At 36.8% G+C, this 12,496-nt stretch overlaps 1 long non-coding RNA gene across 1 annotated transcript in view; it reads right to left on the reverse strand.

Annotated features, from left to right (window-relative positions):
• LOC110405247 overlaps positions 3,999-12,496 on the reverse strand; it is a 1,207,595-nt gene continuing 1,199,097 nt past the window's right edge. The window contains exons 15-16 of the long non-coding RNA XR_002442765.1: positions 7,005-7,051; positions 3,999-4,302 (exon numbers count right to left, since the gene is read on the reverse strand). This is a non-coding gene — a long non-coding RNA (uncharacterized LOC110405247). The remainder of the gene's footprint in view (positions 4,303-7,004; positions 7,052-12,496) is intronic.

The following is a 12,496-nucleotide window of genomic DNA, read 5'->3' on the forward strand; positions in this document are numbered from 1 at the left end:
CAAAATCAAACAAAAATGACACATCTAGGCATTACAAGCAAGACCAAAACTGGCTTCATGTCCACAGCTAGGATCAATGCTAGTATCTGAGAGACAAGGCAAGTATGCCAAAAGGATAAACATGCCTCCTCCCAGAAGTGAGAGTCCCAAATAGAAGACAGGGAGCCAGGCTCCCTCTTGCTCTTGTTCTCTATTCACATTAATTTTGGATTCTTTTAGATGTGATGATACAGCTTCAATGGAGGGGAAGTTTGTTCCATCCCTTTAATCTAGTGGTAAAGGTACTCTTCTGGGAATGAGAGATGTGAATCTGAATATACATGAGGCTGAGGAGAACAAACCAAACACCTCACTTCTTGAGTTACAACTCTTTAACTACTGGGTTAGTACATAAATGGTGACCACAGTCTACCCCTCCTCTAGCAAGTTTTACATCTTTTTGCCTATTAGTTCTTATGAGGAAAAAATGTAAGTGCTTACCATCAGAACAGATTTTGAGTAGTGAACCCTAAGTGAACATAAGTGTATTTCTTCAGGCTTTAGTAAAGTGTTTGGGGAACAGGAGGGCAGACACGCCACCGACACGCTTCCTGTGGGCTGTGGATTTACTGCAACACCCATGTCTGTGGTGCACAGCCTAGAACGCTGCACACGTTGTTAGATTCAGCCCCTAGCACCTTTGGAGTCTCTCTCAGCACCCTGTCACTTACAGAACCTGCTGACATGCGAACATCTCCTCCACCTCCTGAAAGGCGGTGGTTCTTTCTCACACTTGAAAAATTGCCCTTCAGTGTGATTTGAAAGGAAAGGAGAAAACAATAAAGATTCACAGATTACCGGAGATAAATCCTCGATCCTTGTCACCTTGCCTTTTAAGTGTGTGTTTGAAGTTGCTACCCTGGAATTGCAGATTTTCCAATGTGTCCTTATACATCACGATTTCTCTATTAGTATGTAGCTGCTCCATGCACATTGCTGTAACTTCATCAAAACAGGCATAATTAAAGACAGTTTCTGGAAGCGGACGCTATATAAATGTAGTGTACAATGAAGGTTAAATTTTAATACTGCAGCTAATTAACGACTGCAACATTTTACCTACAGAATGTGAATTCTGTGCTGCTTGGAGCCTTTATATAGGACTAAAACATCTTTCTGAAAGCTGTGCAGAATCTCAGATGTAAGTTACGGTCCTGATGGAGTGGCTGTCTGGGTGAAGTTCAGGTGAAGTTCACTGGCTGGCGTTACGCAGGAGGTCATGCCAGATGAAAAGCATGTTTTTTTGCAACCCTATAAGCTATGAACTGTGATTTGCAATGATCCACCACAGCAACACAGGAGTCAACCCTTCAGAATAAAGAGAGAGCTTATCGTACTAAATAATGCCTCTCAAATGCTTTACCACACTGGAAAGAGGATTATTTTAATTAATTGGTACGATTTCCAACTTTTATTACATATACCAGAATGTCATTGGTTGCACCTGATCTAGATGTCCTGTTTTCATTCTTAATCCTGTGCCTGTGATTGCACAATATGAAATGCATCCTGCAAACAGTAGTGTGGTTTATTTAAATTAAAAAAAAAAAAAAAAACCTAGAAAAATAAAAAAAAAATACACATGGGAGTATCTGTTCTGGGGAAGTACCCACACAGTAGTACAAGAGAAATATCTGAGTATCATGCAGTGAGCTACCAGCAGAAGAGGAGGGACAAGATACAGGATTTTAACACGCTGGAATTACCATCTTTGTTAATACAATAAAGGTGATGCATGTTTGACATTAAAATAAGGGAGTTCGTGCCTCCTTTTAAATATTGCCAGAAGCTGCCCACAATTTGTAAAACAAAAGAAGATAAAAGTGTTGAAAGTGTCCTAGTACTTTCAGGTGGTTTCCAGTCCCTTTAGCCTTTTTTTTTTAATTCCTCTTCTACAGCCAACCCATCTGCCTTGTAAGAATTATAGCCTGTCTTTGAAACGGCTCAAACGGAAGTGCCGAGCAGGTAGAAAGCTGCTTGCTATATGCTTGAGCGGCTCTGAACAATTCAAAGCCATCAACAAGTTTGCAGTTCTGGAAGAAGAAGAAGAGGAGAAAAAAAAAAGATGGAAAGCCTTTGTAGGTAAAACCCGTTTGGTGGAAAGTAAAGAAAATGTGCAAACTTTTCATAAGCACAGAACACTGTTCTACTGAAGGATGGATCTTTTATCTATGCCTTTTTTTTTTTTTCCTGAGAAAAACTGCTGCCTGCAGTTGAGCACATTTGGTGTACACAGCCATCCCTAACGAGACCCCCATGCAAAACCCAGTAAAATACCATCTGTCTATCATGGTGTGTGTCTATAGTGTGCTCTATGTACACAAAACTCCTGCTCTCCGTATCTAATCCCCTTTTCTCTCATAGCAGTTTTGCTGACCACCAATATTTCAAAGGAATTCGGAAGAATCCGGCTGCCAACTTACTGTTAAAGTGGATTAGTGCCATCTCTAAGCAAATAATGAGCCTTCGGTCATCTGCCAGATCAAGAGGAGAATTCACCAGGCTCTGACATGAATTGTGTGTTCAAATTGTCCAGCTCTCAGGAAACATCTTACGGGTACTGAAATAAGGTATCACCATTGGAGAGAGGATGGGATGCACTGCTGGAGAGAGGATGGGATGCACTGTTTCCACTGTAGATACCACACTAAGACTAATTGTCATGAGATGTTAAATGCTAGACAAGTCAAACTAAATAAGTGAATCTCAAAGCAACTGTAATCAGAATCCTGGTCTCTTACATTCTTCTAGACTATTCAGTGACTGGAGTCATACTAGTTTCTAGTACACATACTGAGTGTAATTGCAAGCCATTACAAGGGTAATACTCTTAGCCATTGTAAAGGCTCTAACACCAAGAGGATGAACAGTTTCACTTGTCTTCCTGCATTAATTATTGAGACGCTCTCACCATACACTGAGGTATATATTTTATGTAGTTATCTGTATATAGAAATGCCTTTGCCTTTCTGGCCTTGGAGGAAATACCTTCAAGGTGAAAAACAATGGGAGTCAAGAAGCATTCTGGTTAATAACAATGGGCTTTCAAACATGAACTAAGGATGAAATCAACATTTCTTTCTGACATCAGAAGTATTTTTTTCTCAACTCCACATTATATATTATTGGTGTGGATACAGTGCAGACAGGTATTCTGCATGGGAGTAAATGAGCCTGTAAGTGCATGTATCAGCTAAGGTGAAAGGCAACACACCGACGGCTCTAGCACCCAGCCTAGGTGAAAGCTCAGTTAAATTGCTTTGGCTACAAGAAGCGGCTGAATACATATACAAAGAGGTATATGCAGAATACAAAGAGGAAGAGAAAAGAAAAAGCGACGTGAAGGATGAAGTAGTTATTTTGCATAATACTGAAACTAGTTCAATCGGCACAAGATTTCAAGTCTGACTCAGAATCAATATTAAGTTAGCGGTTTGCTTTCCCAGTAAGCATGTAAAAAGGTGCAGACAAATCATCTACTGGAAAATTTGTGTAAAATGCAAAGAATAATTGGAGAGAAGTGATTAAAAAAGGATTGAAGTGTTCAACATATGTCATGGGGCATGTGATACATTTCTATCCCTATGTAAAATGCCAATGCATACCTCACTAGCAGCATTTTACCTTTTAAATAAACACACTGAAGATGGGGGGAGAGATTAAATGCAGGGGGAGAAAGCTAAAATTGTTACATAAAAATGCCATGATACATTTGTGAACTTCTTGGCTTTCATAGGCTCAAGTGGTATCAGAAAATATAATAGAACGTTTCTTTTTTTTTCATTTTCTTACTATGCAAGAATTACCAAGATAATGAGAAAGATTAAATAATAATAAAACCAACATCCAATTCTCAGCATTGGAATAAGTTTTTCCAAAAGATAACATAAGTTCTGTGTTATTTCATGGTATTTTTAATAACATAATTAAATAATAGAGACATTGTAGTTGATGTTTATTTTAAATAAGCTCCTAGCTAAATAATTTTATTTCTGATTTTCTTAACCTCAATCTAACGAGTAATTTTTAACCTTTGTGCTGCCGTATACCTTTTTTTTTTGTCTTCTAATGCAAAGTATTTTCCATAGAAGGATGTTCCATAAAAGCACACTCTGAAGTATTCACTTGCTTTACGGATCTTCTGATAAAATCCAACGGCTCCATGCAGGATCAGGGCCCACTTTTCGCTATTGCATAAACAAGATGACACAGTCCCTTCTCTGTGAAGGTCACGGCTTAAGTGTCTGATTTTCTGAATTTTGTCTGAAAGAAGGATGATGAACTTAGCTGTTATCAGTTACTTGGTGTGACGAAAGGTGCAAGATAAAGAGGAAGTTTCATGCCTGATCTCCCTTCATTATCTGTTGTATTACACTGCAGCGAGCAGTCCACGAGGAGAATCCCGAAGTTTAATCAATTGACTCCAACTGCACTGCGCAATAGTTCATAAACTGATATGGTATACAGTTTACTTCTGTAAATATAATAATATATTGCATTGTACGTCATGCAAAGTATCGTGTTCTTTTCTCACTCGCACTGGTAAGAACTCATGCAATACAAAAAAATGAAGGCAGCCTTAGAAGGAGGGGAATTTAGAGCAGGAATTATGCTTGCGGGGATGTGTAATCTAGAAGGTCTGTCTTAAGATTACAAAGAGAATGTATTATAGCAATCACTAACAAAAGACTCAGATTCCAAAACATGTTCTTCTAAACTGTAGGTAAGTAGAAATGAAAACAAAACATAATCACTGTACGCTTTACTACGTCTAGATGTTGTATGAAGCTGAATTTTAAATGGGTGAAAAAGGTAAGAGGAAGAGAAAGGCGAGCATACAGTGAGAATGTATACTCAACTAGGTTAATTTAGTGGATGCTGTATTCTCTGTTGTTTTCATTCTTTATTTTGTATATCTCATTTATAACAATGAACCCACTTTCTAGATAAAAACCTGCCGAGTGAGGGAAGTACAATTTTAGTTTCAATGCCAATCCATTGTTATTTTTTTGTGTTTTCAAACAATTCTTCAGTTTGCCACGTTCATTAAAGACATCATTTCTTTCTATACAAAGGAACTTGTAACGGGCAGTTAACAACCTACTACCCTGAGACATACTAAGTAAGCTATTATGTTATTACTGCTCTCTTCCAAAGACACATGCATGTACTTCAGTTATTAAAATGATTGTTTCTGTGTTCTCACATTATTCAGTGTGGAATATGAGAACAGCAGATCTTAAACACTGACACAAGTTTGTAGAACTGACATTTGTGAAACCGTTCTTCTGTGCTCCCTGCATTCCGCTGTCCTATCAGCGTTAGAAAGATTTGATGCATCCTTTGCACTTCTGATGTCATAAGAAATTCCCAGGCTGATTCCTGACCTCAAGAGAAAAGGTGTAAGCTGGGACTGTCAGATCCTCAGTGCAAGTGTATAAATGGGATATAAGGGAACCTCAAAAGGAGAATTTAAAATTCTCCCAGTTTCCTTAGGAATGTGAAACTTAGCTTGACAATAGCAAGTTTGTTGTATTTTATTTTGTTCTGTAATTAGCACTATTAAAAAAGTAAAATGAAATAGAAATTCTGAAATATAGCGCATTAAATATAAAAACAGGCTTTTTTTTTTTACATTACTAATAGGATTCTGCAAATGAAATTCACTCATAATTGAGTTCATGATACACAATTTATCCAAAGAACACAGTGGTCTCTCAGATGTGATGACCCGTTTCCCTTACAGAAGGAGTGAAAACTGACTAGCCCAGTGTTCCTAGTGAACATGACTCTGCATATAATTAAGAATATGTGCCTGTTATGTAAGAAGTTACTATTTGTGCTAATTCATTAATATGTTCATATTCAAACTTCAGTGCATTTCTAACAATGTGCCATAAATACGTAGTCTCTGTCCATGACACCAATTATTACTACTGGCGTAATTAAGCTCATCTCTTGCAATTAATCACCTTGACTGCCAACAAAAGTGTATTTATCTTCACTGTGTTCCCACATGTATGTCTTCCCCTTACGCTATACAGAAGAGGCCGTTATCATATTTTGCTACAGAATGGGGAGAAATTTAGCCATAACACATGGAGAGGCAAGCTGCAATATCACATCAGTTAGAAAGTGAGCTTAAAGAGCAGGCTGTAGTTAGGAAACACTGTTCTGTCAGGTAGTGGATCTGCACAACAGGCAGCAAGAACGTGTGAAGAAAATTAGAGCCCACTCGTTGCAGCAAGGAAATCTGTGTGTGAGCATAACACTACACTACAGCCACACGAAACCTGAGTGCCTTCAAGACCCTGATTTTGTATTTTCAGATTCCTCACATTTTAATTAAAGACAAACAGAATTACAGACACCACAAATTATTTTTTTTCCAAATGAGAAACAAAAGAGGGGAGGCCAGACTGATTTGTTTGCTTTTGTTTGCATCTCTTTTTCCATTATGGTTTTAACAAATGAGGAATGTTTGGTAAAATAATAAAACAAATACTGTTAAATATTGTGATTATTCACAGCAGAACCTGTAAGTTTATGTTTCCCCAATTGGAAAAGAGAAACGTGCTGTACAACCTATGTACCCATTCAAAAAAGCTTGAATATTCAAAAAGCTCTGCTTGTGAATGAATTACAGACAAAAAATTATGCATAGATATTATTCAGCAAACAGTTTGAACATATACATCAGAAAAACTAGTTTGTTTGGAAAACTTGCAAACACAAAATGGAGCAAAGAAATTATTCATTATGAATTATTTGCACAGCATCTGTCTTACTTTCTCATGTTAATTGCCTCCGCTAAACCACATTTTCTTCCCCTCAGTATGTAAATTAAAATGATTTTGCATATTCTCTGAATATCCAATAAATGCAAGTTTCATTACCTTACCACTTATATCCTTTTTGTAAACCTAATTATACTACAGTTTATATAATTTTAAAATTTGACCTACCAGCTTCCTGTAGATTGCAACCTCTTCCTCTGGATTTTGAGTATTGCCTAAAATAGTAGGAAAAAAGCATATTAAAGCATTTAAATTAAAAGCATTCGTGTAAGATCTCATATGCTATGCGTTAAATCTCACAGTATTTACATAAACACATATATATAATAAATGTTTTGTTCTTACTCGCAGTAATTCTAATGTAATTATTATAAATTTAAGACACAATCCACAATTCTTTGAATTAGTACAGAGAATTGCACTGGCTTTTGACAGCCTGGACCAGACCTTCCCCGACAGTAACTGGGCAGCGTATCACTATATTCTTTCATGCTTCCTGAGAGGTACTGCTCTTGCTGTATGTGATTATTCTTGCTATGAATAAAAGCTTGTATTTCAGAGCGTTTGATATTTTCAGTGAAAAATACATCTTCTTTTCATGCAGTTTTCCAACTTTTTGATTCTTTGACCACTGACTCGCATCATCCCTCCAAGAAACACCACATGAAGGAAATATGCATGTTATATCATGCTTTTTCTTTGCAATAACTTTATGCCACCAGTAGAAATAGAAGTGTCTTGTCAAAAAGAGTTCTTGCCTTAGAAATTAAATGCAAGATTAATCCTTAAGGCCTGTTAACAGAAATGCCCCCTCGGCAAAATCTGTCCCATAAGGTCACTGAGAACGTAACCTGAATAAAGCCTCAGGATCAGCTCTTCATTATCAGCATATATATAAAATATATATATGTGTATATTTAGAAAAGACAGGCCTGCAGAAAGTGCTCTTTTTTAGTACTGTACTCAGAAGACAAGCACTTGGAGTAGTACAAAGATCACTTTTCTAAAGGCATAAAACCTTCTGTTTAAGATTTCTTCTTCAAAGAACCACAAAACACATAAAAACCTGAAATGATTTTTTTTTTTTTTCTAACTGAGGTTACAAAACAATGTGTTAACATGGGTAGCACAACTGGATGAAAGCTTATTTATTCATTTCTTTCTGCTGTGGGCAGAAACCTGGCTGAATGCTTACAGTAAGTGTTTTGCAATAGCCATTAGTACACTTCCAAGGCACAGTGGGAAGATGCTATTGTCTGCACATCTCTACTGAAAAATAAACACTCTAGAATCTTAATGGATTACACCAGGGAAAAAGGAGTCAAGTTCATTATGTAGCAGTTTTTGGATCAATATGAATTTTGATCGACTCATGCATTACAGGTATTTGTGGGTCATAACAGAAGTTCTGTCTTTAGAAGTTCCTCGTATGTCCTGGAAATCTCAGTGGTATCTTTTGATCCCGATCCATCTTCACTTCTGTTGTGTAATGCACCAGGACTGTGCTTTTTAGATAACTTTTGAAATGAATGGCACCAATAAAATTTTGGGCCTTATCTTCAGCAAATCACTTCCCACAATTTTTTAAAATATACCTTCAGGCTATGAAACGCATTATAGGTTTTTCCTCTCTGCAGGATGTGTTGTTCTGTATGCTTTAGCAGTTCAGTGAGCCAAGCTGATTCAAATGAGCCTTGAAATGTTAAATACGACTTGTAATATCAAAGGTTCTCATATCAAATAATTTTGTTACTGTGGATCCTAGGGAGATTAAGGACTTGAGTGGCAACTAAAATGTCCACTAGTCACATCAAGTGTCTCAGCATTAGGTATATTGCTGTCTGCTCACTGAAGGAATGGCTAGAAGAAATAGCTACAGCACTTTGTGCTTTATTTGTAAACCAGGAGCAGGGGACAGTGCAGCATATGGCAATGAGTGAATGAGAAATGTTGGGTAACTGTGTGACAGTGTTCCAGAAGCCTTTATGTACAACCTTGTAGTGATGTCTTCTTTCAACTTGGTGTAGAAATTAATTGGTTGGGTCAAAAAGTAAACTAACTACAGTATGATTCCACTTCAAACTTTCCTCCAGTCTTGTTACCCCTAAGCCCAAAGAAATAACTTGTCTCCTTTTTGCTTCTTTTTTTTTTTTTTCCTGTTTTCACTTCCCTATTTGTAGCAGTGTTTGTTTATAGCTGGCTTACCATTCTTTACTTCTTAGCTCAATTAAGATGAAGTATGGTTTCAATTGGCCAAAATGCCAGCCCCCAAAGCACTGCTGTATTTTCCAAGCTGAAGATTTTCTGGACTGTCAAGAAGGTGTCTGCCTCTTCCACACCCCTTTGCCTTACAGATGCAGAAGATAAATACTTGGAGAGAGTTCTCTCTAAATCTTACCATTTCGATCTGGTGTATTTATCAGCACAGCCCTTGGTGCCTGCCATCACATGCAGAACTACCATACCAGTGCCCAGGGGCTGAACAGGACCTACAGTCCTAATTCTGGAGCATTCTTATTGACAAACATTCTTGCATTAGAAATAACTTAACAGTCTCATCCTTTCATAATGCAGAAACACAACTTTTATCTATATACTTCATTATTGTCTTACTAAAAAAGCAGCTTTTTTGAAAGGTAAATAGTAAGTAAATCAGTATGAAAAATAGGGAGATCGTGTTTTCCAGGTTGGCATTCTAACTGCAAATGCAATGACAGGAGGAATCTAATGTTTTTAAACATGTTATCTGAACAACTATTTTTGAGAATGACAACAGAAATAAGTGAGCATTACTCAATATTATCAGCAATAAAAGAATCATATTAGGATACAGAAAATAACCCTGCATTTCTTCAGGATCCTTGTTAAAAGAGAAAATATGGAGTCCTGGTATCACCGTGGAACGAACAACTGTTAACTGCATAACGACAATCCCAGTATACAGAAGTGAGTAGGGAGCATTTTAATGGGAAGCATATTGTGATTTTCCTTGCATTAAACATCAGTGACAATTAAAACATAATTAGAGACTATCTTATCGTCTTTAAAAGGTAAAATTGATATTCAGCATAGAGATAACTTGGCTGCTGCAACTTGAAAAACTGGCAGTGAAGCTGATAAATTTGTTACTTTTTTAAACATTTAGTAATTCTACAGTTTCTTTTTTTTTTTTTTAATTTCATTATTGAAGGCATTTTAATTACCCAGTGTTTGACTGTTCATTGTTTGGAAATGGAAAATGTTATAAACATATTGTGATCTAAGGCATTCAGATTAAGCATCTAGCACGACTACAGCCTGCTCTCTCATTACTACACAGACTAGATTCTAGACAATAGAACTTCTCCTAGGAGCCTTACTGCCCAAGATGCTTTAATCTCCATCTCAAACATCACACGCAGTTGGAAAGAGGTCAGCTTACCTCACAGCGCCTATAACTCGGTATTATCTTCTGTTCTCTTTATTTCTTACAAGTAAAAGGGTTATTGACATGGTTTCCTTATTTTTTAGCTATTTCTTCAGTTTTGTACTATTTTTTTTTCTCATTTAATGAGAAACCATCAGCACACTAATGTCTACATGGATTACAAATTGATGCATTACTTCCCTCAGAATAACCACTTCTATGGGGAAATCCTAGGACACTCTCAAAGGACTGGTAAATAAGTGAACTGACAAATAATTTAAATTAAATTGGGCTGCAGCACTTGACTACAAACCAGATGCCAGTGCTTTAGTGGTAGGACACCTGAGCTTCAGTTATAATCCCTCCGTACACAACTTCTGCAGCATTTGTATAGATGGACTGGATGAAGAGAAAAAAACCTTTTTCCTGACTAAAATAATGCCTTCAAGGATTGTCAAACTTTTAAAAAATCTTTCCCAGATAAAAATCCTTTCTTTCTGGGCCTACTGAAATCTTTTCTGACTGTGTCGGGCATGGTTTTTCCCTGTCAGGAAAATATGTGTAAAGCCACTTCTACAAAACTTTGTTTTCTATACAGGCTAACTTGTTTGAAAGTTGAGAACCGCAGCAATCAAGTTTTTAAAGGACAGAAGAGACATCTAAAGCTCATTTTATTTCCAGAATAATACAGTAATGAGAAGGCAGTCAGAAAAAAAGTGTGGAAGCCTATAAAACAAAAATAAAACCATATGCAAGCACTGAGTGTGATTTCACCAATAATTAGAAATAAAAATTAAAAATGCCTCATTAGGTTCCTTGCCTTCAAAAATCCAAAGTATAAATGTCAAAGAACCACATATGTATGGTAATTGAGGAAGCTAATGTGTTACCAATTTCCCTTCCCTTTAAAGGAAAAATGAAGCGACTTCAAATTTCCAAGTACTGATTTCATTTTAAAAAAGTGATGATGACCAGAACTGGAGAAATAAATCCAGTTTCCAATGTGAAATAGTTTAGGAATAACAATGGTCTATTTTAAAAGCAAAAAAATAAACAGAATTCTAGTTAAATATTGCAACAGTTTGAGAAGGGAAAAATCATTTGTAGAAATGACTCAATAGGTCACTGACTCTTCACTGCAATATATTTAATTAAAAAAAAACTTGAAGCTAAGGAATGCCAACAGTTGAGTTTCTCAGACTGTTGGAGACAACTGCCCTCAGACATATCAGATTGTACGTATGTATTTATACTCTCTGCAATTATATAGCAAAAGAGATTGAATGTCACAGCCTACTTCCTGGATGGAGAAATCGAGAAAGTTCAGTAAGATATCGGCAAGAAAATGGCACCACTAGGCTGTAAGCTGGTAACTCAGTACAAGTAATACTAATGCCATGAAAGCTGGTCCAGAGATTTTATATTTTAATGACTAATTTGTTTGTATTTGGCAAAGACTGGGCTGAAAGGAGGGCAGGACAGGACAGGGCAAGTGAGGGGAAGGACAGGACAACGGCTGGGCTGAACTTCCTAACACACACAGTGCAGAAATAGTGTTTCTGTTTGGAGCGGGTAAAAAAGTGCTTAGGATTTGGCTGAAAAAGATAGTTTTGTTTGAAATGTCACACCAAAAAAGCTGTAAGAAGGAGGAAAATATTACTGGAGAATCATTAGTACACTGTTAGAAAAGTGTATTACCTAATACCAGAGAGTAATTTATGTTAGTGAAAGAAACCAGCGAGAAAGCCTAGCTACACACAGAGGAGATGTTTCATGAAAAACTGTGCAGTTAGTAGGTCAAAAGCTTAAAGAGATAAATCAGCAATTTATTATTTCACCAATTAAAAGTAATCAGCAAGTGGTAGTTACACAACCTCATAAAATATCTCTCATTTTTTCTGCTCATTAGAAATTCTGTGTAGTTCAGATAGTCTGTACTGCGAATGTATTAAAATATCTGACAGCACTGCGTTTGCCAAGAAGGTATAATCACCTTTTAATAAGTAACAAAACACAATCATAGAAGTAATCACTTATCTGTGATGGTAAAAAATTCCATAGACTGTGAGTGAAGTTGTTTCCCTTGTTGTGGTTGAAAATACCATATGACTGCTGAATCAGGGCAAAACGGGTTAGTAAAGGGCTAGTTATGTGACTTCCTTTCAAGCTGTCAGTGTGTTTCACCAGTTGGATCTGGCTAACATCTAAATGCATTCGGAAAAAACCTGCACGTGGTATGTACACCATCAGACTC

The sequence above is a fragment of the Numida meleagris genome, chromosome 12 (genome assembly GCF_002078875.1).
Source record: "Numida meleagris isolate 19003 breed g44 Domestic line chromosome 12, NumMel1.0, whole genome shotgun sequence".
Lineage (NCBI taxonomy): Eukaryota > Metazoa > Chordata > Aves > Galliformes > Numididae > Numida > Numida meleagris.